This window comes from Oryctolagus cuniculus, chromosome 1, assembly GCF_964237555.1.
Source record: "Oryctolagus cuniculus chromosome 1, mOryCun1.1, whole genome shotgun sequence".
Taxonomy (NCBI): Eukaryota; Metazoa; Chordata; class Mammalia; order Lagomorpha; family Leporidae; genus Oryctolagus; species Oryctolagus cuniculus.
The window spans coordinates 104,433,656-104,446,239 of record NC_091432.1 but is presented as its reverse complement, the minus strand read 5'-3'; the positions used below and the strand labels follow the sequence as shown (position 1 = coordinate 104,446,239).

The 12,584-nt window shown below is 44.6% G+C and overlaps 1 long non-coding RNA gene across 1 annotated transcript; it reads right to left on the bottom strand.

Moving 5' to 3' along the window:
* Positions 1 to 818: 818 nt before the first annotated feature.
* LOC127491735 (uncharacterized) lies at positions 819 to 9,513 on the bottom strand. Its single transcript, XR_007920628.2, has 3 exons — positions 9,417 to 9,513; positions 3,972 to 4,059; positions 819 to 1,188 (listed from the first exon to the last, which is right to left on the bottom strand). It is a non-coding gene; the product is annotated as an uncharacterized lncRNA (long non-coding RNA).
* Positions 9,514 to 12,584: the final 3,071 nt, after the last annotated feature.

Here is a 12,584-nt window from a genome sequence, read left to right as displayed (position 1 = left end):
TCTCTGCCTGGGTGGGGCACCTCCTAGCCTGCACAGCCGAGCTCTGCCCTAGCTGTGCTTTGGGCGGCCTTCAGCCCTTCCTCTGCACCCCACATCACCGGGTTTCTAACGTGGATGCAGGTGTAACCCGTGTGCCTCCAGCACACACCCACCAAGGCCACGCAGCAGCTTTCTCAGTTGGCGACTTGGTTAGCCGTGGGAAGGACTTCATCTCACCGGGCCTCTGTCTTTCATCTGTGAAATGATGCCCAAGGTGCATTCTTCTGAGGTCTGCATGGAGGCTTCAAGGGGGTGCGGGGCGGTGGGGGGAGGGAGTATTTCTTAAGTCCTCCTCAGGGAAAAATGTCTAGGGAAAACTCAACAGGTGGCATGTAAGATATGTTTGAAGTAAACTTAGAATAACAATCTAATGGGGTTGGTGCTGTGGTGCAGAGGGTGAAGCTGCTGCCTGCGAGCCAGCATCCCTCAGGGGCACGAGCTGGGGTCCCTGCTGCTCCACTTCCCATCCAGCTCCCTGTCGATGCACATGGGAAGGCAGGGGAGGATGGCTCACCTGAGAGACCCAGATGAAGCTCCTGGCTCCTGGCTTGGGGCTATTTGGGGAGTGAACCAGTGGATGGAAGATTCTTTCTTTCTCTCCCTCTCACCCGCCGCTTTGCCTCTCACATAAATAAATAAATCTTAAAAGGGAAAAAAGTGTATTTAAATAAATAAGTAACCATCTATAGGAAGATAAGATTTAAATACACAGGTAGTCCCTCTTCTTGGAGAGAAGTATCGTGTACAAAGATGTCCATTTTCCTTCATTAGTCTATACATTTAACGCAGTCAATGCCAAAAGAAAGCAACTGTGCAGGGCAAGGCAGAGGGGGAGTAGGAGCCTCAGGTAGACTCTGAAATTCAGACCAAAAATAGAATGGAAGCTATTAGAATACATTCCACAGCCCTAGCTAAACTGGTCTTGTACTGTCACAGCAATTAATAGCCACATGAATGGGAAGTAAAGAGGAGAACTGAAGTAGCCCCAGACACTCCGAACTTTGGTTTATATGGAGGTGGCTTTGCAACACAGTGGGGGAAAGATGGCTTACTCAAGAAAAGTGTGGGGATAACTGGCCAGGACGTCCACAGCAAACTGTACCCCCTCCTCGGTTCTTTATTCCGCATTTGGCTTTTGAACCACAAGACCTAGAAAAAAACACAAGAGATTTTTTTAAATATATTTTAATATGAAGGACTTTTGTAAGCATAACACTATACCCAGAAGACATAACATATGGACAATAAAATGTGGACAAAATCTGACAACACGAAACGTAAAATGTCTTCATGACAAAAATACCATAAGCCAAGTCAAACAGGAAGCAATAAAGAAGGAAAAATTTTGTAAAAATGTGACAAAACTGATGTCCATCATAAAAGTAAGTAGTTTTGAACAAATCAATGGGGGTGGGGGAGGAAGCCCAAAATCTCAGTAGAAAATAATTAGTGAAAAACATCATTACTGGAAAAACAAGGCAACCGACTTTTAATCATGTGAAAGATACTCAATTTCACACATATTAAAGCAAATACAAGTTGAACTCACAATGAGATTTTATTTTTTGCCTATTAGATTGACAGAGCAATAAATCTGAAAATGCATTGATTAAGGAAACACAGTCTTAATGCAGTGCTGTTAGGAATTCCAAAAATTCAATCTCTTTGAATGGTGACCTTGCATTATCTATCAGAATTGTAAATTATAGATAGTATATTTCAGGATGTTCACTACCATACTATTCATAGTAGCAAAAGAAAAAAACCTAATGTGCAATAGGAAACTGATTATGTAAATTCTAATACAGGCATAAAGTGAAATATAATATAGCCATTAAGAAAAATAAAGCAGACCTATATGCACTAATATGGAACACTCTCCAAAATGTTAAATGAAAAACAAAAAATGTAGAATGGTGTGATTTTCTCTAATTCACATTTTTGAAAATTTCTTCAAAGTGGAGTATATAATCACATTTTATATATGCAGATTGGCATTTTTCAAGTTAGGTGGCAACCAACTGGTAGGCTACAAAATTGATTTAGTTGATTGCAACTAACATTCTTTAATGCTAGCCATTTTAAATTTTATTTTATTAATTTTATTTATTTTCAAGTGTTCTATTTAAACATTGATTACATCATTTGATTTCAATTTTATCATGTTTTTCTTTGTCATGTGTAGCAAAGGTAACTTGTGCAACTTTTATTACAGTCATGTAATTTGCATAGTGAGTTGTCATGGAAGCATGTTTCTTATTCTGAGTTATAGACAAAAAAGTGTGGAAAACACTGTTATTGATTATCTTTTGAAGGGAAACACCAAATTATGCATTGGACATTAGGGACTGAATTAGTAGACCAAGTAGATGTTAGGGACTGAAATAGGGGATCTGTGGCATCAGAAGTGGGAAGGAGATTTCCCTTGCCCACATATCTGTATCTTTTTTCTATTTCTATTCCAAATTTTTTGAGAGGCCAGCATGGCATATCAGGTAAAGCTGCAATATGAGCACCACTTCTGATCCAGCTCCCTACTAATGGCCTAGGAAAAGCAGTGGAGATGGCCCAAGTGTTTAGGCTCCTGCCACCCATGTGGGAGACCCGATGAAGCTTGTGGTTCCTGGCTTCAGCCTAGCCCATCCCTAGTTGTTGCAGCCATCTAGGGAGTGAATAAGTCAATGGGAGACCTCTTTCTCCCTCTCTGTAACTCTGGCTTTCAAATAAAATCTTAAGAAAAAATTGTTTTAAAAAATTGGGATAAAAGCAAAACACATTTTAAAAATTACAACAAGCCAGCATTGTAGCACAGTGGGTTAAGCTACCTCTTGCAATGCCAACATCCCACTTCAGTGGAAGCAGGGCAGAGTGACAGGGACAGAAGGAGAGAGAGGGAGAGAGAGAGAGAGAGAGAGAGAGAGAGAGAGAGAGGGCTTCCATCTGCTGGTTCACTCCCCAGATGCTTGCAACAGCCAGAACTAGGCCAGGCCAAAGCCAGGAGCCTAAAACTCCATCCTGGTCTTCCACAAGGGTGGCAGGAGCCCAAGGACTCGGGCTATCACCCATGCCTTCCCAGGTGTATTAACAGGGAGCTGGATCAGAAGTGGAGCACCTGATACTCGAACAAGCTCTCCAAAATAGGATGCTGATGTCACAAAGGACAGCTTAACCCATTGTGCCTCAAAGTCCTCTCCTACTCTGTTTTTTGACCAATGGTTTTACCACTAATTCTGGAGATATTTTTCTCCATGTTTTCTATGCATGTATTTTACTCATAATTATGCCAACATTGATATACTCTCTGGAAAGCAAGTCTTTTCAGTCATGAACTCCACTGAGTTGATTAAATCCTTAGTTTTATATATTGCCACTACTAAACCATTTTATTTTCTACATCTGTTTCCTTTTAACAAAATCCATTTTAATCAGAATTCCTTTCCACATAACTTTTTCAAGAGATGCTCAATTCATTGGTCAAGTTTTGACCTTCTCAAGTAATGCTAGTTATTGTCGTTGCCATTAGGAGGCCACCAGTTTTCTTGGATCCAACTTTACATATCTAAATTGTAGCACATGGATCCCTACCAGTAAGCCATGTGTGGCTGTAGCTGCTGTCAGTTCTGTTTTGTGTTGATTATTTCAACTACAGACATTCATTAAGGTTTGGCTAACATGTTTTCTAGCTAATCCATGAAAAATTGTTAACATTCTTCCTGAGATAGTCCAAGCTCATTCCGTGGCAAAGTGTCCTGTCAGATTTGGAACCCAATTCTTTAGTGTCCTTCTGAACACCTGGAAGGATGTATTTTATTCCTCCAACTCACTGAAAAAGCAAAGACAAACTGCTGATCCTGCAGTAGTATCACAGCTCTCAAACTGATTGATGGCGTCAAAAAGTATTGTTTGACATCTGACAAAGTACCATTCATTACCGTGGAGTCAAAACGGTAGCATCAAAACATCAGAGCAGGCACTGGGCTGAAGGCTTGAGTTGTACAGATGCAAAGACCATCTCCTTTCCTGCAAAACATGTACTGTCTTACGGAAAACCCGAAGATCTCCAAAATGATAATAACATAGTAAGTAAATTCTAATGGTGATATACTGCAAACATCCTAAAGGAATTTCCTGTGCTTTTGACCTCAAGAATAGGAACGGATTTTTCTTTTTTTAAAATTTTATTTAAGGCATACAAATTTCATGCATTTCATATATACAGATTTATGAACACAGTGATTGTTTTCACCAAAAACTCCCTCCTGCCCATACGCCCAGCCTTCTTCCTCCTCTCTCCTAATGAATGAATTTTTCACAGGGAGCTGATGGAGTTGGAAGCCCGGAGGTCTGTCCTTCTGAGAACTTGGCTTTGACTATTGAGACCAGATGTGCTGGAGTAGGGGTGGATAATCACAGTGGCAACGGGCTTTGAAGCCGGCATCCAGAAAGCACTGGGTAGGCAATTAAAGTTACGTTTCCTTTCATCCATGTCTTCTTTGGCCCATTCTTTTCTCCTCCCCTGGGAACCTAGATCTAAAACCTGATCTCCCAGAAATTCTGTTCCTAGTTTTTCTTACTGTCCCCTTTCATGGCCTGCATGCATCCTTCCACCCTGCCTCCATGGGGTTTAAGAACAGCTGTGGAGTGCCAGGGACGTAACGGTGGCTCAGGGAGCTGAGCTCCTGAGAGAAGGAGCAGCCACGAGAGGAGGCTGCTGCTCCGCCCTGCTGCAGGGACTGCGGTGTGCCCGGCATGAAAACCTGATTTAAATTCCACATTGTTCTTCCTTCTTCTAGGGGAGCTCTGGTTGGCTTGACACTTAAGCTATCTTTTTTTTTTAAATAATGAATTCATGTCCTTGGGAAATACTAATGCTAATCACAGCATTAATTCCAGGGTTTATTTAAATGCATAGTTTTGGGCTTTGGTCAAAATGTGCTTTTGTCTGCAACGTTCTATTAATTTTCTTCATTGGACAGAATGTTTGACAAGATAGGAATTGTTTTAGCAGCTAGTTCCTGTCCAGAAACAGTCACACTGAAACGCCTGCCGCTGAGGCTTGCAGACCCACCCAGCCTCTGGCTTGCTCCATCAGAACTGTGTTTGCCGCCGGCGCCACGGCTCACTTGGCTAATCCTCTGCCTGCGGCACTGGCACCCCGGGTTCTAGTCCTGGTTGGGGCGCCGGATTCTGCCCCAGTTGCTCCTCTTCCAGTCCAGCTCTCTGCTGTGGCCAGGGAGTGCAGTGGAGGATGGCCCAGGTGCTTGGGCCCTGCACCCCATGGGAGACCAGGAGGAAGCTCCTGGCTCCTGGCTTCGGATAGGCACAGCGCGCCAGCCGTAGCGGTGACCTGACCCAAGGCCACACAATCAGGTATAAGGGAGCGAAGGAGCCTCAGACACCCAATGTTCTCACACTCAGCATCTCCCCCTGCCCTGGCCCCACCCTGACCACACCTGAGGATAGAAGGCTGAGGAGCAGACAAGGCTCTCTGCGAGGAGCTGACTGCGGGCTGCGGGCTAGAGTTACTGCTTTGAAATGCAGTATTATTGGATTGATTTTAAATAGATGTTTTGCTTCTCTTTAATAATAAACTGTGGGCTCTGAAGGGAGCCAAAAGAGATCAAAAGGAGAAAAGAGAACAAAAAAAAAAAAAAAAAAAAAAAAAAAAAAAAACAAGAAAAACAACCCCCCCAAAAGTCTTTTTGGATTATTGCTCTAAAAGGATCTTTCAAATTCTGTTTAGAATTTGCTAAGCCTCTGATAGCGCTATTGTGATAAATTGATGAATGTCTATTTATACCAAAACATAAAACATATGGATGGTTATTTAGAGAACAAATGCATTTTGACAGATATCTAATTTCATTCCACTGATAGGATGTATTTTGTCAGACTCTTCATTTCACTGAAGACACGATCATTTTTGGCTTCCAGTTCCTTGCCATGGTAGAAATGCATTTGTCAGGGCCTCCAGACCCAAGATGGGTTTAAAATATTGCCATCACACTCTGCTTAAAACCAAGGAAAATCGTAAATATCCCCTATTACCCACTTACACAAGAAATATTGCCAAGTAAATACTTTTGTGCACCCGACTGAGTAGCAGGGAGAATTATTCAAAAGTCTCCAGCATAGATTGTTGGCAAATACTAGGCACCCATGGCATTCTGAGTTACATTTGAGCATAAAGGCAATGGAAGTTCATTCCCTCGGGGCTTCATGGGCAGCAGGAGGAAGTCCCAGGCTATACTGGGAAAGTTCTACTCGCCCTTCCTGTTTTCAGTTCAAGAGTTACCTCTTCTAGGAAGCATGTTCTGAGTCATTCAGACCGACTAGACTCCTCACCTACGTTCCCACTGTACCCCTGCATACCGCCACTAGACCCTTTTATCACTCTGCATTTTGATTTTTCTGATGGTCTGGGAGACTACTACTAGGTAGTAGGAATTCCCTAAGTCTTTGTTGAATGAACAAATAGGTGAATGGTTAACTCTATTATAGTATTTATCAACTAAAAATGGTTATGTACCTCCCATTTTCCTCCACTAGCTCATGAGTTCCTTGAGTATGAGGATTAGCTTACTACTAAACCGTTTTCTCAGCCCTGAACACATTGCCTGGTATATAGCAAATACTCAACAAATATGTTGACTGCAAAGGTCAACAGATGATGTGGGTGGATGGATGTACAGGTGATGTGGGTGGATGGATGTACAGATGATGTGGGTGGATGGATGTATAGGTGATGTGGGTGGATGGATGTGTAGGTGATGTGGGTGGATGGATGTGTAGGTGATGTGGGTGGATGGATGTACAGGTGATGTGGGTGGATGGATGAGAGGATGAATGTTTGATGCTGCTGGGTGCCCTACTATTTCTCAGTTTTCCTAGATAATTCTATACCTGAAAGATTGCTTCTTCTTAGCCCATGGTCTTTTGAATTTAACTTTGAACCTCATTTTTCCTAGAAAATATCTGTTTTTAAAATTTGTTTCCTGAATACTTTAAGAACAAAAAGGGGGCCAGCGCCACGGCTCACTAGGCTAATCCTCTGCCTTGCGGCGCTGGCACACCGGGTTCTAGTCCCGGTCGGGGCGCTGGATTCTGTCTTGTTTGCCCCTCTTCCAGGCCAGCTCTCTGCTGTGGCCAGGGAGTGCAGTGGAGGATGGCCCAAGTGCTTGGGCCCTGCACCCCATGGGAGACCAGGAGAAGCACCTGGCTCCTGGCTTCGGATCAGCGCGGTGCGCCGGCCACAACACGCCGGCCGTGGCGGCCATTGGAGGGTGAACCAACGGCAAAAGAAAGACCTTTCTCTCTGTCTCCCTCTCTTACTGTCCACTCTGCCTGTCAAAAAAAAAAAAAAAATAGGGATCTCTTAAAAGAAATCAGGAGATGACAGTTTTATGTCTATTGTTGGCATCTATTAGTTGTGCTACAATATTAATTTTTCCATTCTCCTTGAGTAATAAAACCCTGAATTTGAACTCAGCAGAAGGTGTCTGGAAAAGCAACACTTCCCAGTCTTCCTCACAGAGAAATGTAATTGTAGGACTACATTCTGGCCAATGTGATTTAAGTGGAAGGGCCATGTATGAGTTCCTGAAGGTGTTCTTTGCCCTTCTTTCTTTCCTCTGCTAGAATACAGATATGATGGCTGGATCTCAGGCAGTCTGGTTAACTCATGAGTTGAAAGTCACTCACTGGGGAAGGCGTTTGGCACAGCAGTTAAGATGCCATTTAGGACATCTGTACCCCATATCAGAGTGTCCAGTTTGAGTTCCAGCTCCTCCATTTCTGATCCAGCTTCTTGCTAATGTGCACCCTGGGAGGCAACAGCTGATGGATCACGTACTTGGGTCCCTGCTACCCACATGGGAGACCTGGATTGAGGTCTGGGCTCCTGGCTTTGGCCTGGCCCAGCCCTGGCTGTTGAAGATCTTTAAGGGAGTGAACCAGTAGATGGAAGATTGATCTTTCTCTCAACCTCTGTCTTTCAAGTGAAATGAAGACTTTTTAAACAATTTTTTTAAAAGAAAGTCACATGCTGAGGGTGTCAGAATGGCAAGATAGCAACCTAAGCTCCTGATCATTTTCTGGGCTTCCTGATCAGTTCTGGAATCTCTCTCTCTACACTTCTTTTGCATGAGATATATTTTGGGTTTTTTGTCTCTTGCAGCCTACACAATCCTAACTGGCCACTGACTGGCCACAACATGAAGAATATCCAAAATTTGCTATCAAATTGAATTGAATTAAGCAGAACTGAACTGATAAATAGACGAAAGGTGAAACTTCACTGGAAACTCAAGGTAAGAGAGTTTGAAGCAGGTGACACATCCCTGGGAGCAGCCAGTCCCATACTCCTTCCCACTCTGCCCTGGGCAGGTTCTGCCTGATGCTCATTTCATTCTTAACCTATGGGAACAAAAGCAAGTACTATTGCTACTGTTTAAAGTGTCCCTTTTCTTTCCTCCAGCATAGTCCCAAACTGAAACTCCAGATCAACCAATAACCTCCCTAATAGGAGAAATTCCCCAGAGAGGACAGTTTTCACTTGGGGCTGAAAGTACCCACTCCCAGCCTATAACTATGAAATGTCTTGATTCAAATAGTCCAGGGCTCAATTTCCATCTCCATTTAGAGCGCTCTGACTGTGGTCATTTTTCTGATAATGCCTGGGAATTTCATGGCTTTTTAAGCAAGATGAGGTAGAATGGTTAGATTTACTGCGGGTGAAATGCTGGCAGAAGAAACTTCAATTTAGCAACTGTTATCACGGACTACTAATCGAGGACTCCTCGCAAGAGTGATGCCACTGAAAACAGTTATTACTCAATGTTAATAAAAAAATTATGGATCTAATAAAAGTTAATGGGGACATATCATGTGCCATAAAAACTACAGTCAAAGCAAAGAATGCTGGGTTGGGTGGGGGGGGGAGCTTCCACTATAATTCTGCATTGTCTGGGAGCCAAAATTGGCCATGTCCATAACACTTCTGAAGTGCAAATGGTTATGCAAATCAAATTAAACTGTGGAATTCTTAGTAATAGGATCATCTCCTTTGTAAAAATAGAAAGCAGCAAATGAGATATGACCAAGCAAATCTCATTCTTCCGCTACAAGCAAGATCGTGGTCAACAGTCGACTACTTTTGGAAATATAGGCAAACTTCTTCCTTGGGTGCTCTATATGTGTTTTTTGCTGGGTTGAGAACTGGCTTCCTCTAGTGGGGCTAGCTAGCGGCTGTGGTTCCTAGGACTCTCCTATTCAGAGAGCATCCATAGTCCCTACTGAGAGATGGAAATCAGAGAAGCCATGCATCATCCCCACATCCCCTCTGCCACCATCCTAGTCAGGCCACCACCATCTTTTACCTGGGCTCAGGTGTAGCCTCCCGGCTTCCTTCTTTCTTCACCTATTCAAATCCATTTCCACGCAGCAACCACAGTGATCTCTGAAATTTACAAACACAATTGTATCATCCTTCCTTTTAAAATCCTTCAGAGGCTGCCCTTGGCTCTTAGGAGAAAAACAAAAATGTTTATCTGGGCTCAAAAAGCTTTCTGCATTTCATATCCTACACATTTCTCAGGCTCATCCTGAGCCCCTCCTGCCCTGGCCCCCTGCACCCAGCCGGCCGTGTAGATGAGAGCGCACACTACACAATGTCATGTCCAGGAGTCTGTACTCGCTGCCTAAACCTCGCCCTCTGCCTGCCCAGACTGCTCCAATTCATCCCTCATTCTATTTCCTCAGGAAGGGATTCCTGTGCCCCCAGATTAGCTTAATGGCTGCTGATGCGTGCTCAGAAGGCTACCTCTGCCAGCTCCTTGTATGAGATTAAGTCTGCCATTAATTACCTGCTCCACGTCTGTCTGCCCACTAGACTTTAAGTCTCTTGAAAATGGGCTCCAGCCCTGTCTTGTTCACCACTTTCCCAGCTCCTCGAACACTGCCTAGAAACTTTACTAAGAATGCTCTGATTATAAAATGAGGTGACAGAGATGAAAACACAGGCCCCAACAAAGATTTCAAACTCAAATTGGGAGAGCAACCCCAGGGGAAGACTGTGCATAGCATAGCCTCTGTGTGGAGACAGAGAAACATGGGTCTCTCTTCAGCAACCTTGAATTGCCTCTCAAGGACAAAAATGAATCTCTCCCTCTCATAGCCTTTTTCAAAAGAGCCATCAGAATATTGGAGTTGAAAACCTTCATTCTGAAACCTTTGAGTGAAGATTGGCTCAAGCAACAATTACCAACAGGATGCTAACTCTAAGAGGAAACGTGGATGCTTGCATGGACTTAAATTACTTATTAGTTGCAGAGGATATTTAAAAAAAAGAAGAAAGCTATACAGTGGAGACCCTGAACAGCACCTTGACCAGTTGATAAAAATTAAGAAGGGGCAGACTGGGGTCAGTGTTGTGGCGTAGCAGGTAAAGCCACTGCCTGCAATGCTGGCATCCCATATGGGTGTTGGTTCAAGTCCCAGCTGCTACACTTGTGATCCAGTTTCCTGCTAATGGCCTTGAAAAAGCAACAGAAGATGGACCAAGTGTGTGGGCCCCTGCCACCCATGTGGGACACCAGGATGGTGTTTCAGGTTCCTGTCTTTGGCCTGGCCCAATCCAGCTACTGTGGCCATTTGCAGAATGAACCAGTAGACCAAAGATCATTCTCTCTCTCTGTCACATCCTCTGTGTCACATCCTCTGTGTCTGTCACATGACTCTGTGTCACTTTGCCTTTCAAATCAAAACAGAGAGATGAGTAATAAAGCAAACGGATTAAGTGGTAAAAACAGAGGCATCTGGTATACTTCGTATAATTCTTATTCATGTAAGTTTTCTCTAAGTTGAAATTATTTTTGGATTAAAAAGACATCTAAAGCGGCCGTCAGACTATAGCAAGCCTTCTCCCCCTTTGAGATAAGCTCCTCTGGCCAAGAAGCGAGGGGAATCTCTTTGTGCCCAACCCCGTGTGGTGCTAGAATCTTCCTCTGATGTGTTGCAGAGATAGAGAGAGCCGCCTCCCACACACGCGGCTCCCGTCTGCTGCCCCTTGGACTCTTGAGGATCTCCAGAAACCTTAACATGCAAAACACCACCCCAGAGCAGCGGGCTGCTAAGACTGTCTGGTTGCTTAGCAACCCAGACTTCCACTCCATGAGATGAAGCAGAGGCCTTCCTTGCGGGCATTGGTGTGGATGCACCCCAGAGCGAAAGTCTCTGTTGGCCAGCGTCCAGGTGAGGCTCTGGCCAGAGCTGAGCATAGGTCATGAGCCACAGGAAGCAATCTCCACTTGTCCGAGCCAGGCTCCATGCCTGGGGCATCCGGGGATCCTGCCTGGGTGGACACAAAATGAACAGACCTACATCGACTCACATCAGTTCTCTGAGCCTCCATTTCCTCACATCCAGCGGAATTCCAGGGTGACCTCATAAGCTGGGAGCCAATCCTGTTCTGAATCCCAGGGGATGGGACCTGGCCATGAGGGTGTTTTGCATTGTGTTGTGTTGTGTTGTGTTGTGTTGTCTCAAGCTCTGTAAGTGATTCAAATATGCAGGAATAGCTGAGAAACAAGGAACTAAGTGGGCTGTGCCATTCCTCACTGGGTTACTTCCAACATTCAAGTGTTGCTAAGGTGACCAGGAGGTGTCTTCCTCGTGAACACCTTTATAAAGGGCCTTGACCAGCAGAGTTACCCTTCTGCCTTCTACCATGTGGCGACACAGTGTTCCTCTCCCCTGGACGATGCAGCCATCACCAGACACCTGACCCTGCCCGTGCCTGGATCTCAGACTTCCCAGCTTCGAGAATCGTGGGAAAATAGATTTCTGCTGTTTGCAAATTACCCAGTCTGTGCTTTTCTGTTATAGCAGCACAAACGGACTAAAACAGCCAGTTAGGTCCTAGGAGTCTCTTTTAGAACTAAGTGTACTAGGCTGGCGCTGCGGCTCACTAGGCTAATCCTCCGCTTGCAGCACCAGCACCCTGGGTTCTAGTCCCAGTCAGGGTGCCGGATTCTGTCCTGGTTGCCCCTCTTCCAGTCCAGCTCTCTGCTGTGGCCTGAGAAGGCAGTGGAGGATGGCCCAAGTCCTTGGGCCCTGCACCCGCATGGGAAACCAGGAGGAAGCACCTGCCTCCTGGCTTCGGATAGGCGCAGCGCGCCAGCTGTAGCAGCCACTTGGGGGGTGAACCAATGGAAGGAAGACCTTTCTCTCTGTCTCTCTCTCTCACTGTCTAACTCTGCCTGTCAAAAAAAAAAAAAAAAAAAAAACTAAGTGTACTGGCAATACCTGGTGCCTATAAGGGTATCTTCAACCCTGTCTCCTCTTCCCCTTTCCTCCTAGTGGAGCCCCTTGATCTCCAAACTTTAAGGTCTGCCTCATGATCAGTCATTTTTTTAAGATTTTTTTTTTAATTTGAAACGCAGTTACACAGAAAGAGAAGGAGACACACACACACACACACACACACAGAGAGAGATATCTTCCAACTGCTAGTTCACTCTCCCAATGGCTGTATCAACCAGGGATGG